The sequence below is a fragment of the Ambystoma mexicanum genome, chromosome 1q (genome assembly GCF_040938575.1).
Source record: "Ambystoma mexicanum isolate Mex_15411 chromosome 1q, UKY_AmexF1_1, whole genome shotgun sequence".
Lineage (NCBI taxonomy): Eukaryota > Metazoa > Chordata > Amphibia > Caudata > Ambystomatidae > Ambystoma > Ambystoma mexicanum.
In genome coordinates this window covers 994,473,975-994,494,429 of record NC_090922.1, presented here as the reverse complement: position 1 = coordinate 994,494,429, position 20,455 = coordinate 994,473,975, and the positions used below count along the sequence as shown (strand labels likewise).

At 43.5% G+C, this 20,455-nt stretch overlaps 1 protein-coding gene across 1 annotated transcript in view; it reads left to right on the top strand.

The window, feature by feature from the left end:
* Positions 1–5,489, top strand: part of DNAJB4 (DnaJ heat shock protein family (Hsp40) member B4) — a 358,470-nt gene extending 352,981 nt beyond the window's left edge. Inside the window, exon 4 of the mRNA XM_069641647.1 lies at positions 3,689–5,489. The gene's annotated coding sequence lies outside the window, so the exon portion shown is untranslated. The remainder of the gene's footprint in view (positions 1–3,688) is intronic.
* The last annotated feature ends 14,966 nt before the right edge of the window (positions 5,490–20,455 follow it).

The window sequence follows — 20,455 nt, the reverse complement described above, 5'->3', positions numbered from 1 at the left end:
AAAATAAACTTGCAATTTTAAAACAAACATCTAGAACACTGATTCCAGACTCTAAACCATGAGTTTTAAATAGTTACAACCTAGTTTGCTCTTGATAACAGGTCACTTAGATTTTAGACATCAGATCTTAATGGTACAAATTGACAGTTTTAAAACAGGCTTTTGAAATAGTCCTTCAGACAGCCGCTGGTACTGCGCCCATATTTTGACAGTTTTCACAGGCAGGCAAACTGGCTGTGGATGTTTTTGTGACCGATTCAGCTTACCAGGATATTGCAATTCCACAATGCTTTCTTGACCTCAGTAAAATGTGACACCCTACAAGAAGATTGAATGTTTGCGGGTGTTTAGGACCAGCATTTCATATTTTCAGCAACCAAGAAAAGATTTAACTGCAAGATTTCGGATTTCTTTCAGCAAGCACTGCTTTTCATCTCTGCTCCATTTTTACATGTTGGGCAGCCCAATGACATGTTTCAGAAGTGCGGTCTACATTCCACCACTGACAACATGCATGGTAGATTTGGCAGCCATCTTTTTGTGCTTGGTAGAGTGCAATTTCCTTAGGTTTTGGCGCGCATGGGGTTTTCATGGCCATTATGATGATTCTGGTGCCACCAGCACACAGTGATGCCGCAGGGCACAGCAGAGTGGGTCAAAACATCCCACAGTGCGATGTACCAGGGAGTCCTGTGATGAGCTCCGGACATGGATTTTGCAGCAGTGCTGCCAGTTGTTTAAATTTTAGGTGGATATGTGGCCAGTGTACTTCGTGTTTGCTACAGGCAGGTGTTGTTGAGGTGAGTTGGTCAATGACATTGCACTGGTAGGAATGTCGATCGAAAGCTCCAGCCTGGGGGTACTGGCCAATCTCAGGGGGTGAGTGGCGGGTGGTACCCTGTTAGGCTGCTGCCTGGGGGTATTGTTGGAGTTGAGGGGGGCTGGTGGGTGGCTTAAGGACTTTTGAGTGCTGCCTGGGGTATTTTCGGAGGTGAGGGGGGCTGGTGGGTGGTGTGGGGACTTGAGGGGGCTGCCTGTGGTAGTGGCAGAGAGATGGAGGACTGGTGGGTGGTGTCAGGGCTTGACGGTGCTGCCTGGGGTAGTGATGGTGGTGAGGGAAGCTGGTGGGTGGTGTGGGGACTTGAGGTACTGCCTGGGGTAGTGTTGGCGGTGAGGGGTGGGTGGTGTCTCGAGTTCAGGATGCTCTCTGGGGTAGTTTCAGAGGTGAGGGGGGCTGGTGGGTGGTGTGGGGACTTGAGGATGTTGCCTGGGGTAGTGGCAGAAGGGAAGAAGCTGGTGGGTAGTGTGGGAACTTGAGGGTGCTGCATGGGGTAGTGGCGAAGTCTAGAGGGGCTTCTGGGTGTTGTTAGGACTTGAGGGTGTTGCCTATGGTAGTGTCAGAGGTGAGGGGGTCTGGTGTGTGGTGTTAGGACTTGATGGTGCTGCCCGGTGTAGTTAAGGCGGTAAGGGGTCTGGTTGGTGGTGTGAGGACTTGAGGGTGCTGTCTGGGGTAGTGGCAGAGGCAAGGGGTGCTGATGGGTGGTGTGTGGACTTGATGGGGATGCTTGGGTAGTGGCGGAGGTGATGGTGGCTAGTGGGTAGTGTGAGGACTAGATAGCAGCCTGGGGTAGAGTTGGAGGTGAGGGGGGCTGGTGGGTGGTCTTGGGACTTGAGGGTGCTGCCTGAGGTAGTGTTGGAAGAGAATGGAGCTGTTGGGTGGTATGGGGACTTGAGGGTGCTGCCTAAGGTAGTGTTGGAAGAGAATGGGGCTGGTGGGTGGTGTGGGGGCTTGAGGGTGCTGGCTGGGTAGTGGCGGAGACGAGGGGTGGTTGGTGTCAGGACTTGAGGGGGCTGCCTGGGGGTAGTGGCAGAGTTGAGGGGGGCTGGTAGGTGTTGTCAGTGCTAGAGGGGGCTCCTATGACTTAGGGGTATCTGGCAGCAGTTTTTATGCCTTGGGAGTAGGGGGACGCTCTGCAGTTTCACAGGGGTGCATCTGTTTCTTACAGGGGAGCTTGCACAGTTTCCAGGAAAGCAGCCGTTGCTTATTGGGGAGCATGCACAGTTTTGCAGGAGTGCAGCCATTATTTACGGGGGACCTTGCACAAATTTGACGGGGTGCAGCCGTTACTTACGGGGGACCTTGCGCAGTTTCGATAGGGTGCAGCCTTGATTTACGGGATGTAGCTTGTACTTTAGCAGGGGTGCAGCCATTGCTTACAGAGGACAGCGCGTAATTTTGCATGGGTGAAGCAATTATTTACATGGGGTTCACTTGCAGTTTCGCCGGAGTGCAGCCCTGACTTACGGGGGGTCGTGTGCAGTTTCGCTGGGGTGCTGGATTGCGGGCCACAGTTGGACACAAAAGTTTGCTCATAGGTTGGTCTTTGGCAATGGTTTTGGTTTGCGTGTGGGCATGTTGTGGGCATTCCTAGTGCAGCTCGGTTTGCTTCAGGGGTCAGGTTACTTACCACTTTGGATTCCATAAATACGCGATACGCGCAAAGAGATGTTCACGCGCAGTTGTGCACAACGTACTTTTACGCGCATAGTACTTTGCAAGGTCTATACACTTTTTCTATAAATCGGGCCCAATGTGGTTTACATGTGTTCCTTACATGTCCCTATTCTCCCTTAGATACATTCCAAACATAGGTTCAACATCAATGTCAGGTAGGTATATTTGGATGATACTGGTTGGGCTGGGGAGTCAGAAGTAACTCCTGGTACCTTTTGATGTCATGCTAACTAGATTCTTCTAGGCTACAAGCAGCACCTAAATACGTCGCGGCAACGTCACACCATGATACATATGTGTGTATGCATATTTGTATCTTAGTGAAAGGATAAATATGTGGGAGTGTATCAGTATCTACTTCATTTGTGTTCCTGCATATGTGCTAGTGCATGTTTTTTTGTGTTCTGTTTGATGATGGGAGTTCACAATCCTATCTTGTCTATATGTAGCATTTAAGGATTTTAACTGGGCATGTGCTATGGAATGGCTGGTCATATAATGGCAAGACCTATCAGATATGAGAGTTCCAGATCATATGAACGGTCATGCGCCTATGATTCGAGTACCATGGCATATTATTGAAGTAGGTGACATTTGGTTCTTAGCTTCGGATGGTAATGTCTTGCTTTTGTCAGTAGTACTAGGCTATCTAATATAAATATGCCGTATGATAGCAACGCCTTTTATTTGGTGCCAGTACCTATCGACTCGATGGCAATACATTCTATATTATTTGACTACTCAGAGGACACATGCTCATATTATCAAAGTATCTGGCATTTGACCATATTACCTGCCTAAACATTTGGCACATCTTGTTTGTATTGTGCTTTTCCCAGCCTGTTACACACCATGTACAACACTCCAACTGTAATATTGCACATATACAAAATACAACCCAGAAACTAAAATACTGACACATGCAAACACATTGCAAACAATACACTCACCCACTCTCTTGCAATGCACCTGACTCTATACTAAACAAATCATGCGTTTACAAAAATCCAGCACTGTTGCTTTTACCAGTGTTTGTTACAATATAGCTCCTTTCTTCAAATCCATTTGATCTGTTCAACATAAATTCATTTATTTTAGCTCAGAAACGTACTCCATCTTTTGTGTGATTTAATGAACTGCCATTTGTTAATGTCTGTGTTTTTTGTCTTTCAGGTTACTTGACATAGAAATCAGACTTCATGATTTTATTGGTCCGGAAACGCTGCGTCACCCGTGTTGACCATCCTTTCAGCTCTCTCCACTGATTGGACTGTAACATTTCCTACTAAATTCTCATGATTTGCTGCTGAACGTGCACTGAAGGTTTGATAGTGCGTCCCCTGCTCATGGTGGAGGTGCTGCTAGACCATCTAAAGACTATCGTGGCCCAGCACCGCAGCTACCATCTTGCAACAGGCTCTGTCAATAAAGGTTCCCGACTCAAGATTTCTGCTTTACGCACCAGGGCCTAACCCCTATATCAATGTGCCTGCTGTGTTCCAAAATTGTCTAGTCAATAGAGATCATTTTTATTCCTGACATAACCACTTTATATTCTGATGAGCTTGTTGTGCCTTGTTGCATTCGAGTTGCTGCACTACCAGTGAAAGCCAACGCTGAGAACTCTCAACCTAAATCATCAACGAGGGCAAATGAATCCATTTGGAGACAAGTCAGCTCATAATGTGTCAGGCTCCTTTTTCTAAAAGGGAATCTGGTTTTTGTGATGCTGGGAATTCTGTCCTGCTCCCTCTTTCTGATGAGAGCAGGATCTTTCTGATGAGAACAGGAGACCTATGGAGCATTGGCCTGGGGATAGTCAATAGCTCGCCATCTTCCGAGAGCGAGTCTAACATGTCATCACCCAGTTTGGAATCTTTATCTGCTGAAAGATACCATCTAATACTGTACCGCTTATCTGGAACATAGTACTGCCCTAGTGGAGTAGCCTTTCTTCTGGACTCAGCTCCAGATATCTGGAGCCTTATTCCAATGCTCTCCTCTACCCGTTCATCTTTGGGTTTTGATAATGGAGTTCTTCATAGGTCCCAGCACTCAGACATGCATTTAATGGGCCGATCCAATTTCACTGCACAGCTCCTTGATACCCATATTGGGTACCAAGTATGGTTCTCATCCTGGTAAGAAATGTGCATCATTTTACCTAAATAATAGAGGCATCAAACCTGATGGCATGTGCCCTTTGATGCCCAGATGACCTTTCCAGATGTTAAACCACATTGGGCTTCATTCCGAGTATGGAGGTAGCCATGCCGCTATTAGTGGCATGGCTACCCCCATACCGGGTACCGGGTCCGGCTTCCTTGAATGGGGAAATACTGGGCCATACCGACCGTGGAGGGCCCGGTATTTCCCCATTCAAGGAACCGGGACCCGGTACATAGGCTCAATGGGAATGGGGAGGATGCTAACAACGGGTCCGTTAACGACAGGCCCGTTGTTAGAATCCTGGTCTGCTTGTGGGACCCGCTAAGGATGCCTGGTAAAACCATGTAATGAGGCAGTAGGGGGTTAAAGGCACTGGCAGCTCTATCGGCGTGGTTAACCCCCTACCGCCTGGGTCGTAATGAGGCCCATTATCTTTTACTGCAATGATCGGCGTTTCATTGCATTATTTGAATAAATTAACAATCACGTAAGACTTTTCAAGGAAACATCATGTTAATATACAGTGATTGATACCTGCCACTAACAACCTAAACGCACACTTCCTTATGAAGGATAAGTAGTAAGAATGGTAACTTCTTGGGTGGTGCAAGCAGCCGGATGTAGGCTACTACATAGAGCTAGCGATTGCTACCTTAGCTACTCCTAATTGACACGACTGCTTGCCACAACAAGCACTCATTTTGATTCTGCCTTTGGTGCCTTATCCTATGTGCTCCTGGTACAGCCTACATCTTTATTGTATAAACAAGTGCACAATAGTGGAATAGTAAAAGACTCACAATTATTTTCTGTTCCTCTCCTTTACATATCAGGTTCTGTGGAAAAATGCTGTGTCAGCGTTTCCATCTTCATGATGTGGGTGTGAAGTAAATCTTCAGAAAGGTTTTAGACATGACCTGGAATGCCAATGATTGGACTCCATTCCTCCATCTCGTCAGATTTTGTTTGATCTGATGAAATCTCTGCAACACACACCATTTCGATGGAGCAACCATTGTTTGAATCCTTTGGATTTGCCGCACCCTAAAGATTGTGGTGTGTCTGAGTCATAGAAATGTTTAGAAGTGCTCTGAAATAGGTATCTTTTTCCATCGTATGTTGCACTCAGATATGCAGCTTCTATTAACAGTACACATTCTCGAGTAGGTACACAAGCCTTCAGAACATTTTTGTAGGTAGGGCAATAGTGTCTGTAGTATTTTCAGAAAAGACACTAACTCAACTTTCTTCTGTCTCTGTGAACTTAAGAGTGCACCAAAAGTCATGTTTCCACATTCTAAAGGTTTCAAGGGATGTAAAGAATCAAATGGTGCTAATCAGTAACACGTATCCATTTCTGGCCAGGCTTGATAAAGACATTCTTATTTTTCTTTGGCAAGACCTTTGGGTCAAAATCAATGCTTCTTGGGATACCCTGGTTGCTTCTGAGTCCTTACACCGAGAAGTCAGTAGTGATTTCATCAGCCATTGACAAGGTTGTATGCCGCATGTTATGTCCCTCTACGTCTGACAAAACATATCAGGATTGGGTAGATTCCATAAATGAGAGGATGCGACAGCATGGGGCCTTTTCATAAGGCAAAGCAGTACCAATGCTACCATCCACGTAATCGATATCCATTTCTGGAAAGTTAAACTATTTTACAAGACTCTTTTCATGAGTTGCTTAGTATGAATTTGTGAGTAGGCATGTGGTCTTTGTATTCTTGCGTGTGACTGGAGACCTAAAGGACTCCACTGTCATGGTCTTAGCCACTGCTGTGCCCATAAAGGGCAATGTATGGTTGGCATGGTGTTTGATTACGAGGTAGCAGATGTACTTTATGATAGCACTTTATGATAGCACTCCCTTTTATGTCTACTGGTATGGTTCTGATCCACTGCGCCAGATGTTCACAGATTAGCAAGACTTTTCGAGTTAGCTGTGTTCCTTCGCACAGCCCGTATTACATATTTTCAGCGAGTCCAACGCTTTTCATATGGGAACATTTGAAAATGCAATAGGTTAGCACACAAAAGAGGCCCAGGATGCAGAGGCCTACCGGTAAATCTCCAGAGATCCCTGTAGGCCAGTCCACCCCTGCATACAGCTATTACTTTTTTTACATTACATAGCAAGTTCAGGTTTCCTACTTTGGATACCTCAGACGTGTTCACCACCTCATTTGAAGCATAGTAGATTTAGAATCAAAAGGCAACTGACAATTGGTCTTTGCTACACAGGACCCCAAAAGTCTGATTACAATTGGAGCACAGTCCCCTGGTGGTAGAGAGTTCCCTTTTTTTCTATAAGCAGTGGGCATGGGCTGCCTTATTTGATACATATTTCATTAGCATCAAATCATTCTTATGTTGCACTTATTTGCACATCTTTTTCACAACAGTTTGCACTCTCTTGCGCAAAGTGCATTTTTGGTTGTTTTCTCTGAACACGTGCAGCGCAATGCGATGCATGATTGTGCAGGCGCATTTTTGTGCCATTGCTCATCTCATTGATAGGCACATGTTTTTTAGGCTCTGCCCTGTTGTTTTTATCTCACTCATTGAAGGGCACAGTGAGCTTCACTTATTTGCATTCAATATGTATATTTTTGTAAGTAAAATGCACTGTTCTGAGTTCACCAATTGAAAGGAGCAATTGAGTTGCATATTTTTTTTTAACCAATTTGTCTTCATACAGCAAAGCTGCCTCGTACTCAAGCATGCTTGAGTCTCCAAACAGAACCAATAAAGTCCCAACCAGAGAGACGTCACAGCTAGAAAATATAACATCAAATTCAGCAAAGATGTCTAGCACAACCAAAATTGTACTGCTGTTGTGTAATTGATATCTGCAGCCCAACCAACAACCAAAATTAACATGCTGCCTCATGTTCTCAATGAATCATTAAATTAAACTGATACTTTGTGGCTAAACAAAATAACTAGGCCACAGTTGCACATGGTAACACACGAGGCATGTGCTGCTCACATCTACTCACAAGGACCTTTTATAGGGGCACCCTCAGACAAAATTCCTTCAAATTTCAATTCTTTGCACCGAGTTGAGATTTCGGCACCAACACAGGGCATGCATCTCCTACTGACAGCTGCTTTGACTTACCTTCCAAAAGCGTACATCTAAGATACGCCCACAAGAAAATCATTAAATTGTGCTGGTCTCACTCCACCTAACACTAGAAAGCAAAGAAAGACTACAGAAAACACAACTACTAGGATAACCTTGCCAAACTCATGCATTCAGTCATTGCATTAAAAAATGCTGATTTGCCCACCACACAAAACTGCAAGAATACAAGTGTGCAAGAGATATTCAACATATTTAGACCTCTTATCTCCCAAAAATGTATTGTCTCTGCTGTAACAACATCCAGTATGATATTTGAAGACCTTGTGAGCTTCTTACTCATAAAAGTAGAGAGAACGCAAGACGAGATTAGGTTCTTCACCCACCTGAAGCATACGCACATCACCTCACACTTTACAAATGGGACTATCCATAGTGGCACCACGTTTAGTTCTTTGAGAATATGAAACAACAGTCTGCCTGACATCAGGCTGGCCCCTTCTCTCCTTCAAATCAGGAAGGCTGAGTCACATCTCTTCAAGGAACCTCTCACAGACTGAGCATCTGTAGATTGCTACTACACATCCTTACAAATGGCCCTACCCGACAACTCAGAGTCCGTGGTGCTCATTCCTGGGAAAGTGTAGAAACCTGGAGCCATGTCCCCACCTACCCTATGAATTTCACCGTCCAGCAGGGTTCTCTCCTATCCTCTTAAGCATTCACTTGCACCTGCTCTTGATTATCATACACGTTCACGGCGTGAGTCTGCAGTCGTGTGCAGATGACCTACAGCTCTAGTGCCTATTGACAGGACCCCTCAACAGCTTTCACAGAAATAACTGTTTCTTAAAAGACATGGATAGCTAGATGCTAGAACTGCTTTGTCTCTGCATCATTACCCATATTGCAGTATCCTCAAACCAAACACCAGATTTTCTAACGTCCAGGTTACCCCCAAAACAAGAGCTTGGATGGTTGGATCGAGATAGACTCTTCCTTTATGCGCTGCACGTTCTGACCCTTGTGCTAATGTCTCCTCCAGAAATCACACCCAAGTAAGGCCACAGCTGCTGCACAAAAGCCAAATACTCTTTTTCTTCACAGATAACCATCCTCTGAATTTCAAAATATGCACAATTCCTCTGAAAGGTTCTGGTTGAGAGGAAATCCCTTGCAGTCCATGTGAGGAACACTAAGGAATCTCCACTGGCTTCCCGTAAAGGATACAGCCCCCTTCTTGGCTCCCCACACTTAGAAAGTATTTCCTAAAAATTATATATATTAAAAATAGCAAAATATGTTGAAATAAGTGATTTTGTATTTTGCTTATCATTTTTATATAACATTATTATTAAAGCATACATAACTACTTTCTGGATGCTAGTTGCAACGATGACACCTAATTTGTGTGATAATATTGCTGGAATACCATTTATTTCCCAATAGCAAAAAGCACTTCTCACATATTGAAGGACTGGCTAATTTACTAATCCAACTCCAGTCCTAGAATATTTGGGAAAAGTGCAAGATCGTGGTCAGGGGGCAGCTAAGGGGCCCTACTATACCTGGATACTCTCAATTTGCTCCAGCCACAATATACCTTGATACTAATAGTTTGGCTGACCAGGGCAATGTTTTTCTCAATTATACAGGTTCAGAAGCTGCCATTCACAGCACACACAATTATAAAGCACAGGTGCATACTGTATTAAATAATGAAAAATATATTCCAGTGCCATTACACTATCTCTATTTTTTTATTGTATGTCTTGCTTTAGGAGCATTTTCTACATGCTCCTCTTAGTCAATTGATGGGCTACTGCATGTTGGCTTTGCATTTAAATAAATCATTAGGCCTCATTTGGAGTATTGTGGTAAGGCAACAACGGCGCTGGTAGTGCTACCGGCGCCGTTGTTACCTCGCCACAACATTCCGAGTATGCTCAGACCAGGCGTGCAGAGCGGCACCCGCGAGCAGTACCGGATGGCAGCAACAACCTGTTATCAACGGGGCCTTTGTTACCATCCTCCCAATTCCCATTTGAGCCCTATGGGGGCTCAAATGGGAATGGGGACGTACCTGGTCCGGGTCCCGCGAAAGGGATTTACCTCACCCTCTAAGGTCGGAATGGCCTGGTAAGTCCCCTTTTGCAGGACCCAGACCCAGGTTTGGGGTAGCCTTATTAAGGGCATGGCTACCTCCAAACTCGTAATGAGGCCATTTTATCTTAGACAATTGTACAAAATCAGTCACTGAAGAGGGAAGTGGTATCAATGCCACCTGTTACACTTTTTAAAACACTGAAATTAACAAATGTATTATTACAATACACATTTCCATGAAAAACAAAATAATGATTTATATGTAGAGTGCTTTGTTTTCATATATATATATTTATTCATATGAAAATACATAGAATTATATATGTATGCAGTATTAAGACACCCATACAAGCTACTCACCGGATGTCTGTTTAAAAATATATCCGTATTTACATTTTTGGGGAAAACACAAAATAATAGAATGCAGTTTCTGTCTGGTGTAAAAGCATAATCATAATAGTGCAGGAAATGTGGTGTAGTCCACTTTTTCTGCGAAGTACCATGTACTGCGTTATACCACGGAACACAATCCCGATCTAATACTCCTCATGTGTATAGGTGGAGCTTGTCTCAAGCTGCAATGCCGCCAACTACCTATTCTACTAGCCAAAACATGTTACACAGCAGAACTTTGAAGACTGACTTGTAACTCTGCCATGGATATAAACCCCAAACTACAATATATATGATATTGCTGTAGGCGATTTTCTGAGCACAGACTACCAGCTTTTTACTCCATTACTTCATTGCCATGAAAGACAAAATGATGGCAGTCACATTTTCACCAAAATACTGCGCATAATGTTATTAAACCATTGCTTATTTAATAGGTACATTTGAACAGAATCAGCACTTTAACGCATATTGGATACACCAGTCAATGTAAATGGTTTAGTTTATATGTGGGTGCGGTATGTTTTTTAAGTTAAAATACCTAGGAAAAATCACCCACAATTTCCACTTTAAACAAAATGAAGACACATTGGAATAATAGTGCTTTACATTAACAAAAATCAGGAAATCAATGTATGTTATCTTTGCTTTATTGTGTTTGTTTTATGGCCAAAGGTGCACTTATGCCCCATAGCTGGTGTCTTTGAAATCTCTTGATGTCACTGTGTCCAGAAGAATGCATGCTTCGCTAACTTGCTAGCAATTTTCATTGAACCGAGTCGTACTCTTCCTCGTCACAGATCTAAATAATGTGAGTGTGTCCTATGCATAGGAACAGGTACCCTATTCCCTCCCTAATAACAAAAAAGATTAAACCCCCCTACCATCAGTGGTTGGAATATTTCCGGTCAAACTCTTTTTCTGATAAGCAAAGTAACAGAAAAGCCGATAGTGATAGCACCTGTCTGGGTAAAGGAGGGTTGGAAGTGATATTGTGACAAGCAAGAGTAGGTCTCGGTGTAATAAGAATTACTCATAAGCAGAATGTTTCCACTTCATCCCTATTCCTCCTACCAGACATGAAATATTGATTGTAAACAAAACGTTTAACATACTGCACAATCTGGGATCCTTTATTCAATACAGCATCACACATGTAGATTGAATCAATATTGGAATCTGCTATCTCTGGCATTTTGCAGGATACTAAAAAAAAAAGGATGTATACGAATTGTTCGTTTGACAATTGCTCGAATTACAATTGACCTTTTCACAACTGACCGAATTGTGAAGGTCAATTGTAACATATTTGTGGGGGGAAACCCCCACAACCACCCACCTAACGCCAAACCCCCAAAACCCCAATATATATATATAAATATATATTACCAAACAGATATATATATATATTTATATATATATATATACAGTCAATTGTGAAAAGGTCAATTGTGACCCTTTAAATTCGGTCAATTGTTCATTCGAACAATTGTAAACGAACAATTTGGGTAATACCAAAAAAAAGGTTTGTAAACACACCTGGTAGGAGAAATCCATGTCACTGCCCTGCAGATATAAGATACGAACATCAGCTTTCAAAGATGACCAGGAGTTGTTCATGCCCCTGGTAGATTGGTAATCATTGAAGAAAATGCAACCTATGAACTATGGTAAGCCATAGATATATAGCTGACCTGATCCACTCTCGGAGTGGGAATAAGCCTTTCCCTACTCTTGCACCCAGACTCAACCAGAACAGAGAGAGAGGGAATGACATACTGTACTCAAGATGAATCCTCAACGCTCTTCCAGTGCACGGCAGGATATGAATCCCCAATGCCCCAGGTAGGAAGAGTTTCAAAAGAAGAATATCATGATTGATGTGGAAATTAGAAAGTACTTTGGAATCATGAGAATGTAAAAAAGAGAACCTGTGAAAGGAGAAGTACAGAGAAGAACCCCCAATTTAGCTAATCATCTAGTTGGGGTGAAGGACCCCAGGAAACAAACTTTAAAGTAGAGCAAATTAAAAATAAAGTCTGCCATAGTTTCCGAAAGAGAAGCCTGGGTATTCAGAACAATTAGATGGTCCCAAAAAGGAAAAGGAGAGTGCAACCTTGATTTTGACATCTCAATGCACATCAACATGGCATTCATAGTCCTCCACCATGAAGTTTGTGGCTTACTGAATGCTCTGACAGAAGCAAGCTGACAACAGAGAGAGTCAATAGTCCCAAAACAAACTCTCCCTCGGAAATCCAGGACTCTAAATGTGCCACGTGCATGAGGAATGTAATCCATTCTGCCGCACTATCTGCAAAATGACTTCAAGTCTCTCAAGTGAGATTTAAATGTGAATGGTCTTTTGACCTCTGAATCGCTGAAGCTACTGCTTGGGTGGACATTCTCTTCATTTATAGGCCTCTCCTTTCAAATTTAGGGCACACAGTGAACTCTGAGTGGTTAGTTATGCCGGATAGAGGGGTGGGAGTGGCAATGTAGAAATATCAAGTGGCAAAGGGAACAGTGTTTTTCTCCTCAACCACAGGTCATCCATCCCCACTGAATGTTAGGAGTACTTTGGGCAACAGAGGAAAAGCTAAAAGAATCCCTTTCAGCTTGATTAGAGAAATAGGGCCTCATTACACGGTATGCGGTAACCATGGCGCTATTAGTGCCATGGTTGCCGCCGGTATTTTACCGTGTCCGCCTTGGTGGATGGCGGAATTACCGCCATACTCCAAGGTGAGCGGGGGCGGTAATTCCCCATTCACCAAGGCACTTCCCCATTCCCATTTTTGCCCCCATTGAGCTCAATGGGAATGGGGAAGGAGCTAATTACGGTACCGCAAATTGCAGTACTGTAATTAGCACCAAGGTCCCTTTGCGGGCCCGTTCCTTAACGGCTGGTTAAACCAGCCATTAAGGTCAGGTCCCGCAAAGGGACCTCGTAGTAAGGCAGTAAGGGTTTACCGGTACCGGTGCCCTTACCGTTACCAGCAAACCCTTACCGCATTCCGTGTAATGAGGCCTATAATGTCCACCAGCCAAGCAAGCCAATTGGTGACTCTTGAATTGAAGTTGGGCAGAAGAGCATTCCCCATGACTTCGAATGGGCCACGACCGGCAACCCAAACCTTAGAGACAAATTTGTTAAGATTGATGTTGGTCTTTGCGGTGAAGTATATATTTGGCTGTATTTATGTTCATAACGTGGTGTCTAGGGAATGTTTTGATGATCTGTCACTGGTGCTATTCAGCCTACACTGTTCAACTGCGATTTTGGGAGGAAACATTAACCTAGAACTAAATAACACTTTAGACCAATCAAAGAGGTGGGCACTACTGTCAAGTTAGTACCTCTTCCAGGCAAGATAAATTGTTAGATACATTTAATTTGTTCGATGTTGGTTAATTCACCACCCCTATGAAAGGCAATACTCATTTTATTCACTTCTGCTTGATTCATATTTTATAATAGACTATGGGGGTCATTCTGAAGTTGGAGGTAAGGAATTACCGGTACCGGTAAGGGTGCCGATGCCGGTAATCCCTTACCTCCGTATTCCAAGGTCCCTTTGCGGGTCCTTCCTTACCTCCTGCTTTTAGCAGGAGTAAAGTACGGGACCCGCAAAGGTACTTCGGAGGTAATTACGGTACCGTAATTTACGGTGCCGTAATTACCTCCTTACCCATTGAGCCCTAAGGGGCAGAAATGGGAATGGGGAATTACCGGTCCCTCCAACCCTGGAATGGACTGGTAATTACTCCATTCACCCTGCCGGATTTGGGACGGTTTCGGAGGCAACCATGGAGCTAATTACTCCATGGTTAGCTCCAAACCCGGAATGAGGCCCTATATCATTGTTTCTAGAATACTTGTTAATGCAATGTCCACCGTGGATAATGATGTAATAGCGATCCCTTTTCTTGCAAATGTTACCCTTCCAAGTTGGAACTAACCAGGAAAGCAAAAACAGATGAGTTTTCCTGACTTTTTTTTTAGCAGGAAATGCAGTGGTGGAAAAGCACACAATGGGCAAAATAAAATTCTTTCTAGATGTTAAGAAGGTCACTGCAACAGATGAGTGATTTGGGATGCTTTGAAAGCCAATCTTACGGCTGAGTTCGCCCGCTGGACAGCACATACTAGTTAATTAAGAAAATAAAAAGTTAATGGACTGAAAGACAACTTGAAATATGCAGAACCTAGATATACCAAAACCCTATACACGGGTAATGGGACTTCTTTGTGGAAATTGTGAAATTAATTGAATTCCCAAAACTCCATGAGGTGTGAGAAGTCAGTCTTCTTCACATGTTAAGTATTCTACTAGCAGCAAGATAAACGTGGCAAACTACTGGCCAGACGATTATCGAAGAAAACCGAGATGAATATAGAAGCCATACACTTAGCAGACAGGAGCCTCACCGCATCAGACACATCCTCTAAATTCACTTTTTATGGCATCTATTGGAATCGTTATACAGAATCCCTAAAACTAATCACTGATTTATATGACTGCTTCTGCTGGGAACTTCAACTGCCAAGAAATAGTGAGGAGATTATATGCAGTATCTAGGGACTCTGCATTAAATCTGGATTAGATCTGTATTAGTATTGACAGACTGAGTATGGTTGATATTTTGTCCCAAATCGATTGATGGCATAGTTCTTTTTTTTATTATTAGTTTATTTCAAACCTTTAACAAAGAATGTCCATGCATTCCTTTTAAACATGTATCTCCCCAAGAGAGCCACAGATAATTATGTTAAAATTCCCACTCCATTGCAGTTGGCTCCTAATTCTTTATATACAATCATCACAATGGCTCAATAAAAATTCAATTTACAAACTTCACAAGCTCAAAGGCTAACGATTGGCTTTCTTCCATTTAAAATGTTGACCACCATTCATCCAGAGATAGTGTAGGAGCTTTTGCGAAAGTGGATCCCAAAAACAATGTGTGACACTCTGTTAATCCTACACAAGAAGTTAACAAATGTTTCAATGATACCGTTTCAGCAGTTTTTAAGCAAAACCTACAGATCGCCTGAGTCTTACTCAATGGTTTCCGAGCTACCAGCACCTGTCGAGTAGGATAAAGATTGAAGCGCATTCTCAGAAAATTCCCTCTGATAGCTGGGCATGGGAACTTCTTCAAGTATTTGTGGACCGCCATTAGGGCCTTACAATCCAAAGCATAGTCTTTCATCAGCACTAAATGATTTCTTTTTGCCTGGGTCAATATCCAATCCTGTTGCTAGAGTTTCTTTTTTATCAGTGCAGGATTGGTTATTAAGGACTTAGTTGTCAAATTTAATTCTGTCAGGCAGTTAACACATTTCTCCTTCCAGAGATTGAAGTGACCAGTGTTTGTCGCCCGGGCATTGTCTACCAAGATGGTCAGTTGGAGGGCATTATGTGCCAACAGGATTTTGTGAAACAGGGATACAGATTTCCACAAGGATACTGAATATGAGGACAGAAGACTGAGTTCAAATCAGATAGATGCCGTGGGGAGACTCTTAGGAAGTCGAGGAACTCACTTCCAGAAGGCTCCTTTCAGGATTTACCATATTTGCCATTTAAGGTTTAGCCTTGACTCTGCTCCATACGAAAGGATAGGGATTACCTTTTGATTGTAAAGAGTAATCAGTGGGGTCATGGAAAATTTCCTGAATCTCTGATGCAAGATCATGCGCTGGGCATATAGATATTTTACTTTTGATCTTAATAGGTTGGCCCAGGGGGTTTCTGCCACACTCTGCTTAACACAAACTCCTAAGTAGGTAATTGAGTCAATGCATTCTAGTGGTTCTTGGTTTAATCACCATCAGACTGTCAGGGTTTGTTTTCATTTTTTAGCGTTGAACACCATGATCTTTGATTTTTCAACATTGACTCTCAATTCATTTAGGGTCATGTAAGATTGAAGGGCCTCTGGGCACCTTTGCAGTCCTAGGGGAGTTCTATCCACCAGGAGCAGACCATCCACATTCACAATCCACGGTACAGGTCTCCTATTAATCTTAGGCAGAAATCCTCGTACCATGTTTTGGGTTGACTCCATATCAGAGATATAGAGGTTAGAAAGGACAGGCGCCAATGCCCAGCCCTGCTTTAGGCCCTTGTTAACCCTGATTACATCAGATAGAAGCCCCTGGCGTATCAGGCGGACTTGCATTTTTGTATCAGTATGCTACTCTTCCATTGGTTCAACTACGTCCCCAGGGCAATTCCAGTCCCTCAGCTTGGTCCATAAACGTTTCCTGTTGACACTATCAAAAGCCTGCTCCAAATTAAATGAAATGAAATGAAATGATGAAATGATATTTTATTTATATCGCGCTCGTACACAAGTTTAGTTTTTTTCATGGTGGATTGGAGCTTGAGTAGGTTCAATAGAAATAGGTTCAAGCCGGTGCCTATGCCCTTTACGAATCCCATTTGACGGGGATCTTGGTGTCCTGAGTCGCTAGCCCACTTTGTTTGGACATTTTAAGACTATCAAGTAAAGCTATCTGTCGATAGTTACTCGGTTCTGTTCTTAAACCCTTTTTAAAAATGGGTATGATCACCGCCTTTTTCCAGGAGGGTGGTATTTTATTTTCTCTCAGTATTTGATGGAATAGGGTGCAAGCAAATTCAGTCCACTGCTTGGGAGCTTGCTTTAGTTCATGGTTAGAAAGGCCATCTGGGCCAGGGGCCCTGGAGGTGCTCAATTTCAGGATTGAGTCTAAAATCTCCTGTTTATCTAGCTCCCATGTCCACTGGGTAGACTTTGTGGACAGATGCTTCGGGGAGTTGGTCAATTTTGTTGGGAAGAGAGATCCAAAATGGTCGATCCATTGTTGTTCATCAACCATTATGGTCTGTAAGGCTCCTTGCGTGGTACCCACCTTATTAATTCACTCCAACGTTAATCTGGAATTCTTTTTGCTCAGCACTTCGAGCATATTTTCCCTGTCCACTTGCATACGCTCTGCTCTAAAACTGCGTTGACCAGGCGCATGTGATTTAAGGCTTTCAAATCAGCTCTATACATCTTACGTTCTTTCACACGTTTTGTATTGAATTTATGTTGCTGGACAAAATCAGGTTTGCCCACATTGTGCTTAACCTGTTCGTATTTGGCTAATAGTGGAAAGTAATCTACAATGTTCAGATCCAGTCTTGAGTTTAAAGTTGATGTCATGTCTAAGACAGCCTATGGGTTCAGACTTAAATGCAGCGGTAACGCTAATACCGCCACATTTAAGGCTGCGCCAAATCACGGGCTTGGCAGATTTATCCCCAGCTCTGAGCTGGGGACAAATCAGCTGCGATTTTGTTGATTTTCGGTGCTATTACTGCCGGCGGTAATAGCTCTGAAAATTCCCCATTGGGCCCAATGGGGAATGAGGAATTCCGAATGGGCCCAATGAGGAATGGGGACTTACCGTTCCACCAAACCCATGATCCAGCACTAATAGCACCGGGGGGTTTGGCGGTAACGCTAATAGTCCCGGCGGTAATACCGACCTAGTCGTGATGAGGCCCAAAGTCTTTTATGACCTTGTGAAATCTGAATCTATATACCTTTGGTTTCCCGCTTTGCTCTAAACAGACAGGCCCATTGAATTTTCAAAAGAGAGTGATCACTGGACTACATATCCATGATTACCAGTGAACTAGAATCTACTTTAATTTCGTGTTCACCAAATTGCAGGCTAACTTCACTCTCCAGTTTTTTCCCCCTAAGACGGTCCAAATAATTTTTTGCTTCCTCCTTAGGATGTTTCCTTGCTTGTGTATTGGTTCGCTGAACCTTTCTTCGCAGGTTAGTTCTTGCGTTAACTCAAATCCTAATGACCAAAACGTGGAAACAGCTTCCCAAAGTATTTTTATTGAGCTCGGATCTAACATGTAGTAGTACCCAGTCAGTTCTCGCTTCTTTAACAAACTCCACTACAAGGATGTCATTTGAGGATTTTGAGAGCAGTGTCGGTATATGATGCAGTAGAATCATTAAATTACTTCTATTTAATATAAGACGCTCTTAGTTGAGTTTGGCGCTCTAAAGATATAGTTATTGACTGCACTTTGTTTCTTTTAGCTTTTGGGACCTCTTTTACGATTCCATATTTATTGGTTACAACTGCTAGAAACACAGGGGAATCTTTAGGTAGCAGTTTTTTCTGGCCCAATGTCACAAACCTCTCTTCTCCTAGTCTGGTTGAGTTGATCTTTTTCCTCTTCGGTGCCAAGGGCAAAACATGATTAGTCCTCCCGTATGGCCTCTATCTGATATTGAACCTCAGCCAGTTCCTGCTTCCTTGGGAGAGCCTCATTGGACGATTCAATAGAGTACACTGAAAATTCCATCGAGGAGGCCGATTCATTGCCATCATTCTCAGGGGTTCGAAATCTCACCTCTCTCGGGCTATCAGGGCCGGATTGAGCACTTGGTCATTTCTCAAGTAGAGGGGTTGTGCCTCTATTAGCCTCTGCCAGACTCCTTGGTATAATAGCTGTGTTAGTTGAAACTTGTATGGATTTAAAATTTGGTATAAAGGTTCTGGAGGTATTTGACTTTGCTTTCTTCCACAGAGACAGGTTTTGGGATTTTTTCTGTTGAATTAAATCGCTTGGTCGCTTAGATTTTGGCTTTTTGTCAAAAATGGAGTAAATAGGATCTGGGTTAGCTGGATTGACGAGCAATGGCCCGGGTTCATTGATTAAAACTACCCCTGTTGTTCCCTTTTGGACACTATTTATATTGCTATCCCCGATGATAGATTATGGGTAGCGTCAGTAGCATCAGTGTTAGTTGTTATACCACTACGAGCCTGGTTTTGTCCTTCAGGCAATAACGTGGGGGGCTTCCAATACTAGTACTTTAGGTTTGGTGGGTGTAATCTGGTCATCACCCAGGTTTCAATTTCCTTTTTTTTGTAGTAGAGGTACCTGGGGTTTAGATTGGGGTCTCTGTTTTCCCTCTACCTTTCTTCTGAGCGGGGTTCTTTCTCGATTGCCTTCTTTACTTGGGCCCCGATTGTCTCTCAAATCGGTAGTTCTTCTGATCCATTTCTGCGAATCCACGATCGCGTCCATCATTGCTGTTTTATCAGCCTGATCTACACTTGCCATGTTCCATAATCTATTTTGCCATTTCTTAGATTGTTCAGCTTCCAGGTAGACCAACTTAGAGTGGACCATTGCTAGCAGGGTTGCTTGGTCTTTAAAATCCTCACTGATTGCTTCATACAGTTTAATAAAAGCGCCAAGGAGATTGTTAGTACTGACATGATCACGGATTGAATTTGCGACATCAATGCCCCACCTACTTGCAGTTTTTGAGTTTGAATATCAGGAGAGAAAACAGAGTCATTAAGGTTAGATGCCTCTGAATCCTGCCTAGAATCAACTGGGAATGCTGACAGTAGAGGGGATCACCTCAAATTCACTGCCTGGGAGGTTGCAGACTCCAGAGGCAATGAATTTACATTGTTATACTCCACTGTCTCCCCTTGCCAAAGCTCCCAATTACAGCTATATCACCTTTCTGAGCATCTGCCCCCTTAGATGCAGGAAGTATGATATGATAGTTTATTTATATAGTGCCTATAGACTTTGGGGCCAATTCTTGGAACAAATATGCACCAAAAAATGTGGCGCAAGTTGGAGCAACAATGAAAAAGCAAGCGCACACGTGTGATTCATTGAAGGCCCTGCACGTGTTTACCCAGGGACGTGCGCCAAATCCGCGGGTGGCACACACGGGCGCACACGTCATTGCAACATCCCGAATGCCGTGCGTGGACGCGCACAGCTAAAGCGCACAACGTGTAGTGCACACACCAAAAGGGGGCAGAACACAGGGCAGAACACGCGGAATGGGGAACAACAGGTGAAAATGAGGGCATAACTGGGGAAGTACTGCTGGGAAATACACGGAACGCCCACACGCAAGCGAACTACACGTATTCATGGAATCGAATACGGGAAACCCGCGCATGCCAAAAGACGCGCACAGGTGTCAACACGTCTGCCACACGAAGGCAGACGGACGTGTCCCCGCGCAGTATAAAAGTGCGCGCAAACAACAAACACGTATACACAGCTACAATGAATGCCCCATTTGTCGCAGCACTGATCGTGGGACACCGCAGGAGGAGGAGAATAGCCAGGCCCCACATT